General features: G+C 42.7%; 1 long non-coding RNA gene across 2 annotated transcripts; it reads right to left on the reverse strand.

Annotated features, from left to right (window-relative positions):
• Positions 1-7,107: 7,107 nt before the first annotated feature.
• LOC123080346 (uncharacterized) lies at positions 7,108-9,855 on the reverse strand. Of its 2 annotated transcripts, none has more exons than XR_006438340.1 (2): positions 9,395-9,855; positions 7,108-8,312 (listed from the first exon to the last, which is right to left on the reverse strand). It is a non-coding gene; the product is annotated as an uncharacterized lncRNA (long non-coding RNA). The 2 variants fall into 2 exon arrangements; XR_006438341.1 differs by having other exon boundaries at positions 8,522-9,855.
• Positions 9,856-10,468: the final 613 nt, after the last annotated feature.

Raw genomic sequence — 10,468 nt, forward strand, 5'->3', positions numbered from 1 at the left:
TTGTTTAAACGCCATTTATGATGAGACACTGTTAACTTGGCAGAGCGATATTTGTAGCATCTTTCATATGGTGTCTACCTTCCATTGCATTGCTTCTAATTTGGTGAAATGTCTTCTTAGTTTACACATCATAGTTCTGGTTATCTCTTCCGTCCTGTTTTTCATACATATTACATCCTCCTATCATGTGGTTGTCTAACATCAAAGTTCAGTTCGTCTGCATCACGCATCAATTTGTTCTGAAGAACTAAATTGTTATTCGTTTTTCTTGTCGGCTTGACTTAACATGGCACAGAGAAAGAGGAAGAAACACAGAATGGCAGGGAATGAGAAGCGGATGAATCCTGCAGATTCTGCTGGTACTGATGGTGTAATAGAAGGTCAAAGTCCAGCGGAAAATTCTACAAACACGGCATCCCATGCTACGCGAGTTGCAAAAAAAGCCAAACAGAAACAAATAGCTGCCACCAATCAAGCAGAGACAACCCTAGTTCTTGCAACACCTACCACAGTACTACCAGCTGCACGACTTACTCGTGCGTCAACTGAGCTATCAGCACGTTCCCAAGCTCCCTTGCCACCTGACACTACTTCCCAAGCACTCTTGACACAAGACGAGTTGGCAATATCAGATGAACCTTGTGAGCTTCAACAGCAAGAAGGTAGTTGCTGGAGTCAAGTTACAGTTGCATGCTTCTTTATATGTAGTCTCACAGTTTGATGTACACTAACACTTCCTATGTTCGTTGTTGGAGTAGCACCTAGGCGCAAGAGGAAACAAACATCAGGGATAATGCTCGATAGGTTAACTAAATCTAGAGGAGGAAGAATGGAGATCCGTTTTGAGGCAGGTTTAAAAAGGCCACGTGATGCTACAGAGTCAGCCAAGTTAGTATCAGAGGCAGCGATTGCCGTTAGGTGTCATGTACGTATCCTCCCAACATGGATTCGGTACAGGAATGACAAAGACGAAACCCAGTTCAACACCTTCCTCGACCATTTATCTGTAAGTATGGTTATGTATGGAAACTAGTAATATCGTCTTGCTCTGTCCCATACTTTCTAGGTTGCTGATAATGAGACTCCCATAATTTTCAACAAATGAGGTTCAAGTTGGATAGCCAAGATGATGCAACCAGACAAGCTTGCACCCATGTTTTCAAGTCTGCTCTGCGACAGTATCGGTATAACTTGAGGAAAACTCACTTTGAAGGCAAGGCTAACAGTGAACTTTCCCAAACATCTCCAGTGGAAAATATATCGGATGAAGACTGGAGGGGCCTTGTTAAACACTGGTCTGATCCAAAGTATCAGGTACATAATATATATGTGATCAGATCACATGTTGAAGTCCTATTTACGCATGTGCCACACAAATCTATCTTCTTGTAGGTGAACTGTTCAGAGAACAAGGCCAACCGTACGAAAGTGAAATTCCAACAGACGACAGGATCTCATAGCTATATTGCACACTGCGAGGCTCATGTAATTAGCTGCTGTTTCACTCTTTTCACTGTACCATATTATCAGGTCTATATTGACTTGTTCGAAATGCAGAGGAAAGCCCGCAAGGACCAAAAAGTACCTGAACCAAATGCTGTGGGAATCTTCAAGGACTGTCACACCAGCAAGAAGAAGGGCATGACTACACCAGTCAAAGCCGCTGTTGTAAGTCCTTAATCCTCATGCCTTTTAACTACTACTTACTCTGACTTGTGCCTTGAACTGCATGGTTTGCAGCCAATGTCTATTACTCTTTTCAATTTTATACACAATTGTCTTAGCGTATCATTGCACCTTACAAGGTTTAAAAGAGAGGAGTGATGTTCCTTTGATCTTGACCCGTAATCTAGTTCCGTGCTGGACTTGCCCACACAACGTTACAATTGCCTGTTTGTCTGTTCTCAGTTGTTTTGTGATATGAATGATGTCATACTATGCTTACCGTATTATAAACTTCGTCTCTTTATCCTTAGCCCTCAATACAATGTGAAGAAATAGACAATACATTAGCGATGGTACATGGTCATATGTTTGGAACCTGGTTTTATTATGTACTTTGCAATAAAATACAACTAATATTTTACATGGGTTCACCAGAATAAGTTCTGTATATAGACCAAAGCTATTTTGTTTGGTTTTGCTGCCTCCTTAATATCTTCTGTTCTGGTACTACTAATGTAAAACCTCAACTTTTCAGCAAGCTATGGAAAAATGGTGGAACCGCCACCTTTTGAAGGTGGCGAGGCAACTATAACCGCAATGTCAGCTCTTGCTACAGTGGGTCAGTACCTGTCCACTAACAGTGCCAAAAGCATGTTCCTGCATAATACTGGGTTGGTTGTTAAGGCAATATCGTCCAAACTGCCTCATGATCAAGATATGCAAGCTCAAAGCAATGTTGTATCTGCGCTCCGGACACAAGTCCATTCCCTAACAGAGACCCTTTGTGAAACAAGGAGAAACATTGCTCAATGTCATCAAGATATGCATGGTTTTGAAACCAGACTATCAAACATTTGCTATGTTGTTCAGGAGCCTAGGGGAAATGAAGGCGAGGGTTATGGTGCTCCATCGGACAATACAACATGAAAACGTAACAGTCAGGTCAAATGAACTGAGCTTCTGAACTTCTGGTGGTGCATTTATCTGCTAGACTGTTAAGTTTTATGCCAACCTTCCTTTTGTTATATAGTTGTAATTTGTTTTGGTGCGATACAAAATTTATTCTTAACGTGCAGCCACCGGCTGAAGAAAACAACAAGCCATTTTTGTATAGTGTAGGGTGTTCCCTATATTTGCACTGGTGGCGATCTTTGATGCCAAGTGGATGTAATCTGTGCAATCGCCTTAATAGCCTAGCGTTAGTTTCGGCCTTATTTATTTCCTAGTCTTCTTTTTCCCTGGTTTTCTAGTGGCCGCAACTACCATGGGCCATATACGGGCCGTAGGATCCATGGGTCTCCTACGGGCCGTCGATAAATGGGCCTGTAATCGGTGGGCCTCGGGCCGTCGGATAAATGGGTCTACATGGGCCGTAATCGGGCATAATTGGTATCGGCCCAGCACGGTAACAGGTCGTAGGACAACAAAGGCTTAATTCTGTCACAGGCATAACGGGTCGTTAATGGGCCAGAATATAGGACGGGCTGGAAACGGCGCAACGGGTTAACAGGCCAGAAACGGGCCGACTCTTGCCATGGGCCGAATTTGGCCCATTAGGGTAACATGCCAGTAACGGGCCGACTCTTGCCATGGGCCGATGGCCCATTAGGGGAACAGGCCAGTAACGGGCCAACTCTTGCCATGGGCCGAATTTGGCCCATTAGGGGAACATGCCAGTAACAGGCCAGAAGTAATCGTGGGCCGAAAAGGAGCCCAAGAACGTATGGGCTGTCAATAGGCCGAAAGCTAACACGGGCTGGAAACGGCCATGTAAATCACGGGCCGTTAACGGGTATAAGGAAAATTACTGTTCATTAAGGGCTAGAGTCACCGTGGGCCTGTAAAGGGCCGAAAGATACGAAGGCCTCATATGGGCCGAAAGACGTCGTGGGCCATACATGGGCCGAAAGTGAAATGGGCTGGTGCTATATTCGACGGCCCACATGACGTTGTTGGGCCGATTTCCTTTAGGGCCTAACGGGCCGTGAGTTAACGGGCCGTAAAATGGGCTATTTGCGAAGAGACCGTTAACAGGCTTTTCATGGGCCAACCCGTTAACTTTTGACCAAGTCAAATGGGCTGGCTTTGTAAGCTAAATGGGCCAGTGGTGGGCCGTGGAACGTGTCGACATATCATAGGCGCCTATCTGACCCACTGACGAGCTGACACGTGTTTCGTCCGGCCAATAAGAATTTTACACGTGGAAATTTCCCATTGGTCGGGGCTGTTAACGGGTTATCGGATCCAAAACCCGACCCGATAGCTTAACGGCGTTCCGTTACGGTGGATGCCACGTGTCGGTCACCCTTGACGAAAGCACTTCTGTGACGCGCGATTTATCGTCATGGAAGTGGACACTTCCGTGATGATAATTTTGGTAATGGCATGGAACACTTCTACGACAGCACAGGTATGACTATCTTGATTCTGTCATAAAATCGTCATGGATGTACATGCATGACAAAAAACGCGACCTACTGTGACAAACACGTATCATCACGGAAGTGTATTTTTTTGTAGTGTCAACACCCTCCAAAATAGTGGGATCACTACTACCTAAAGTTGACACTCTTCCAAACCCACTTTCATCAATGTAATCATCATAAATAGGATGCATGCTATCATCATAATAAATTTTCTTATCGAAAGTAGAAGGAATAAAATGATCATATTCATTAAGCAAAGCATCCCCAAGCTTAGGACAAGCATTATTTCCAGCAAATAAATCTTCAAACATATCATACTCATCAAACATAGCACCCCAAGCTTGTGGTTTTGCATATCATCACAATCATTCTTATCAATAGCATGAATGGCACCAATAGTATAGCAAACATCATTATCATATTCTTCCAAGCAAGTGCTAAAAAGATTTTCAAGATCATAATGGATATCGTTGTCTTCCCAATCTTAATCATTACAACAAGTAGTAGGTATCAGAAAATCATACTCAATATCATCATCCTCCATCGACATATTTGATTCACTTTCATGAGGCACAATGGTGATGGGAGCAACATTATTTGGGAGAGGTACCTTTTTACCTCTATTCTTTCTTCTTTTCTTCTTCTTCACCACACCATGTGTGGGCTTAATTAATTTTTTCAAGCTTCTTGTTGAAGAGATTGATTGGATAGGAAGCTCCTCCTCGTTACCTGATTCATCATAATAAACACTAGGAGGGTATTGGGAAATATTTTCCCTTTCATTAGTACTCTCTTCATATTCTACTTGTTTTCTTGTCTTTAGGTAGTTGGCAATATAAGGAGTCTCAATGCAATTTACCGCACAAAACATATAAATTTCCTCTAGATCAAGATCAAGAAATCTCTGAAGATTAAATTTTGGAATACCCTTAGTTATACGTTTCATTTCTTCATACCCCAAAAGGAGACTAAGCTCTTTATGATGCTCAAGGGTAATCAAGTTATCATAATTTTTGGACACGATTTGATCAAGAAAGAATTTGCATTGGAGATTTAAATGACCATGTTCATTGCAAAGTTCACAAGGATGGCGAAAAAAATTAAATCTTTCAGCACAATCATCTAGCCTCTCTTGCAACTTTTTTGTTTCTAAATACCTATGCTTCTTACAAAATCTATCTTCCCTTTTTGGTGTGCAATTGCACTCTCAATTCACTCCGCAAATACTGACATGCATATAAGAAACATTTTTGTCATGACTTATGCAATCATCATTAGCATTTTGGATGTTCAAAGAATTTATACTAACAACATTGCAATCATGCTCATCATTTAAATATTTTGTGCCAAGCATTTTATTGACTTCTTCTTCTAACAATTGAGCACAAATTTCCGAACCATCATTTCAAGAAAGACATTACAAAGATGATCAATAATATGATGCAACCTAAATTCCATTTTTTTGTAGTTTTGTTTTATGAACCAAACTAGTGATAAAACAAGAAACTGAAAAACTCAATTACAAGATCTAAAGATATACCTTCAAGCACTCACCTCGCCGGCAACGGCGTCAGAAAAGAGCTTGATGTCTACTATGCAATTTTATTTTTGTAGACACGTGTTGGGCCTCCAAGCGCAGAGTTTTGTAGGACAGTAGCAATTTTCCCTCAAGTGGATGACCTAAGGTTTATCAATCTGTGAGAGGTGTAGCATGAAGATGGTCTCTCTCAAATAACCCTGCAACCAGATACACGAAATCTCTTGTGTCCCCAACACACCCAATACAATGGCAAATTGTATAGGTGCACTAGTTCGGCGAAGAGATGGTGATAGAAGTGTAATATGGATGGTACAAATATAATTTTATATTCTGAATAAATAAAAACATCAAGGTAGCAAATAGTAAACGGGCACAAAAACGGTGTTGCAATGCTTGAAAATGAGGCTAGGGTCCGTACTTTTACTAATGCAACCTCTCAACAATGCTAACATAGTTGGATCATATGATTATCCCTCAAAGTGCAATAAAGAATCACTCCCGAGTTCCTATTAGAACAAAAGATATAATTTGCTTGTAGGGTATGAAACCACCTCAAAGCTATTCTTTCCGTTCAATCTATCCTAGAGTTCGTACTAAAATAATGCAAGCTATTCTTTCCGATCAATCTAATCAAGAGTTCATACTAAAATAACACCAAAGCAAATTCATACTAGATAATACCCCGCGCGTTGCTGCGGAATTATTGGCAATCAATTCAGGGTGGAGATGGGAAAAATTAGCAAACGGGAAGAGATGAACCTGACCAAATAAAAATACATGTTTCAATCAAGATAATCATGTGTGCTATAGAACCAAACTCAATGAATACTGAATAGTTTCTTGGGGAAAAACAACAATCCTTAATGTCTCAAGAAAGAATATAATGATTTAAATTGCAAGAAAAGAATTACTATATGTAAGGCTGGTTGATTGGTAAAAATAGCTAAGCAAACTTGTAATTTGAGGTCACTTGAACCTCACTTAGAAAAGGTAGGTAGACAAAATACAAGTTGAGTATTGCTCTTGTGCCACTGAAACCAGTCATAAAACAAAAAAAAGTGCACATACGAAGAATAGCTCCATTGAGGGGTTCTTTCCTTGAAAAAGGAGAATATAAAACATTATAGAAATGTAATAACATGGTTCTGTATATAAATCATTTTGAAGCACAATTATAGTTTATAGCATAATAACATCAAATCCAAATGTACATCCTTGCTGCATACCTAGCTTACCAAAAGTCAATGTAGTAGCGAGTAAATATTAGGAAGAGAGGTGAAAAACAAAGGCCTAAGAAGTAAGAACTGGCATACCAGAATGTTGAAGTGGAGTGCACCGGATATAGAACAAAAAATTATACAAATGACAATTCGAAAGAATGAAAATCAAAAGCTTATAAAATGCTTCAATTCCTATCATAGTAATCTGATGGGAATGTCAAAATGATTAATAAGCCACATGCATGAAAGATCTATGGAATCCGAAGAACAGAATAATTTAAAGGTTAGAACAACATATATCACTTTGCACCATAACTTATACTACAGAATAATTTAAATTACTTTTACAATGATGAAAATAATACGGTTGCAGAAAGTCAGTCTTTGTGAGAACATAGTTTCTGGAAAAAGCTGATGTGCAACCTCAACATGGAACCAGGTCATAGTTACTTCGGCACACCATCTATCTTCTTTGCATCCCTTTCAATGCTTATGGTAAATAAGTGAGATAAAGCAGAAAACTGTATAACCTATGACTGTGTACTCCTTTTGGGGATCAAAACACGACGTCCAAGAAGAATTAGTTATTATGTTGGGGTTGAATACCAAAAACAATTATGAGGAAATGAACGATAGAAGTGCTGATAATCTGAACTTCTTACCACCAATGTTTGTTTAGCAAAGCCCACATTCTGTGTATACATTGCGGATGATGTCTTTTCTAATATTTAAGCGTCAATGAAAGTATTTGCTAAAAGAACATGGTGTGGCAATTTGCATAACAGAACTTAGCTACAGTATCTAATATTTACCTCACTGAAGATAATATCATATATATTTGACTGCTAGCTGCAGCAACCTCATTGATCTGCAGTTCTGCACACGAAGTAAATTTTGTTGAGGGAAAAGAAAACAGAAGGGTATCTATCGTTAGTCACGTGGAGAAAGAATATAAAAGATATAGAAAGGTTATGATTAGTAACAGATCTAAGACAATGCAGAAAACCAGAAAAAACAACTCACTGTATGTTTGAGGCCAATCAGTGTTTGTGGATAGGTCACCTGATGATGATATAACAAAGAAACTACCAACCTTAAATTGATTCTTGTCATTTAGCTGCTTGTTGATCTCAGAAGTGTTTTCTTTTTCTTCTCATCTTTGAGTACACGATCAAATTCTTTCATTAAGCTGCAAGAACTCTTAGAAAAATATAGACAAATTTAAGACACTACATAACAGTTCAATATTACTACCCAGACAGAGAGGTTGCAATAGTTCATCACACCACCTAAGATGTGAAACTGCATGTTCACGTAGAAGCAAAGAATGGTGCTTTATGAGAGCACATGACAATGTTCAGTCAGACTTACTGCTTGCACTCCCTCATTCCCAGTGAGTCCATCTAGCTGCTTGGATGCCTGTGATAGTCCTTGATCTTGTCTATCTTCTGGAACCCATTCCTAAAACAAAACCTTCCATCAGAATCAATCGACCAAGAGACAACAACCAGTCATAGTTTAGGCACAGGTAGCTGAAATCTGATCCCAGCACGCAGTGACAATGCAAGAATTAATGTTTTGTAGCACAACTACCGAATAAATTGGGACTAAAGTTTCTTGAAGACATAAAGGATTATTGAAAGAATCATGCAATATTGAACCCCATTTACCTTGCTAATGGGAACATTAGCGCCAATGATAGAGGGGCTCATCTTGTAAACCGCAAGGAAATCCCAGAAACTCACGCTGGCGCTAGAGATCTTCCAATCTGACGGAGAAAATAAAATAAACATGGTAGAGGCAAGCAGAGCCCGAGCCCCTCCTTTTCCTCTCTCGCCGCAAACCACGCCGATTAGTTCACCGAGCTCCACACCACCACAAAGGGAGGAGGAACTGAGGGGATGCAGGACGGGCAGTGGCTAGATCCTTGGTGGCGCTGGACGTTCTATGGTGGGTGCGGAGGGCCGCGGCAGATGGGCGAACCGGATGCCGGTGATTGGAAGTGACCAGTTGGGCGAAGCTACTGGGGGCCTCGAGGAGAAGCTGCGGGTGTCGGTGACGCATTGCGGGCGGGCGGCGGTGCCGTCCAGGCGTGGTGCAGTAGTGCGACGAAGGTCAAGCGGGCACCAGGGAGTCACTACGGCCTGGCGGCGGCGCCATCCAGGCGAGGTGTGGTGGTCCGGGTGCACAACATCGAGCACTCCTGGTGATTAGTTTGCGCACATCGGACCTCGATTTTGGCAGCGATGGCTCTATTGAGAATAGGACGTATTCATGTTTCTGTGAAAGTCATGTAGCATGGTAACTCTGCAGTATCACTTATAGACCAGTAAAAGATGTATATAGATAAGAGAAAATGTGTTGATTCACGTCACCAAGAAAATTTACAATTGCCATCCCAGAGTATGCTCCAAATCTGGCTTCGCCTCTGATCTTCATCGTCAGACAATATCACCGCCATGGCTACAGCTCTATGCAATCAGAGATTACAGCAGCGCAGTAACTTGACAAAAGCATTATTCAGAAGAAAAGAAGAGCTTTACCAGAGAAGAAACGGGACGCCGTCGTGGGTTCGTCCAGCTAGCCGTCTTCAGATCAAGGAGGAAGAAGCAGTCTTGTCGATGGGGAAGGGTGGGCCACTGACACATGCGAAGCTGGTCACGTTGGGCGAGCGCTGCTCCATGGGCGTGAGGGAGGAGGGTGGGAGCCATGCCCGGTGGCGCTGAAGGAGATTGGCCAGCGGCGGGAGGTCGAATCACGGGGCACTGATCGGTGTTGGAGGAGCTGGATCGGCAACTGAGGATTGGTGAGGCTGTCGGCGAGTCACGCAGCATGAAGCTGGGTTGGCGGCAGGGGCTCGGGAATATTGCTAGCGGCGGCACGCGGCAAGATTGGGGCAAGTGGCGCGCGCAGCAGCTTGGTCGAGGGCAGCGCCGACGGTCAGGTGGCTGGCGATAGTGTGCTGGTCGCTGGCGGCGACCTGCGTGATCCAAACGGGGAGGCGGGTGGGGGATGGGCAGCGGTGGGTGACCCTCGTGGGGTGGATGCAGGCCCGGCCCGGATGGGGGGCAGGGGGGCGGCTGCCCCGGGCCCCCGAAATCCAGGGGCCCCCTTCCAGATGTGGTACGAATATAGCCCATAGGCCCATATCATTTCCTGAAATGAAATTAGCTCAAACAAAGGAAAGAGGTAGCAGCCTAGGCGCAAGTACGCAATCAGAAATTCATTACTTTCTTCTCCCGAAACGAATTAGCTCAAGTAAACAAACCTAGGCCCACATTGATGTACGCACGCAATCACGGCGTAACTCTTGCGACGTGAGATCGCATCCCTAATCCACTGCCCTATTCTCTGTTCCCTGGTCCCGAATTTTAGATCAAAAGTCGCTGGCCGCCGGCAGCTCGAGTACATGGACGCAGCCACGCAGGACTTTATTTTAAGAGACAAGATCTTATATATATTGTTCTCCTTGACTTGCTTAGTCGTTCTGTAGCCTAGTTATTCGAATGTTTCTCAAGATAAACGGATGTCTAACATGTTTCGCCTACAGAAGAATGACTGATCTCTTGACACGAATCATGGCCTTACTACTAGGTTCCGGATGGCCAGCGGGATTC

Source organism: Triticum aestivum, chromosome 3D, assembly GCF_018294505.1.
Source record: "Triticum aestivum cultivar Chinese Spring chromosome 3D, IWGSC CS RefSeq v2.1, whole genome shotgun sequence".
NCBI classification, from domain to species: Eukaryota; Viridiplantae; Streptophyta; class Magnoliopsida; order Poales; family Poaceae; genus Triticum; species Triticum aestivum.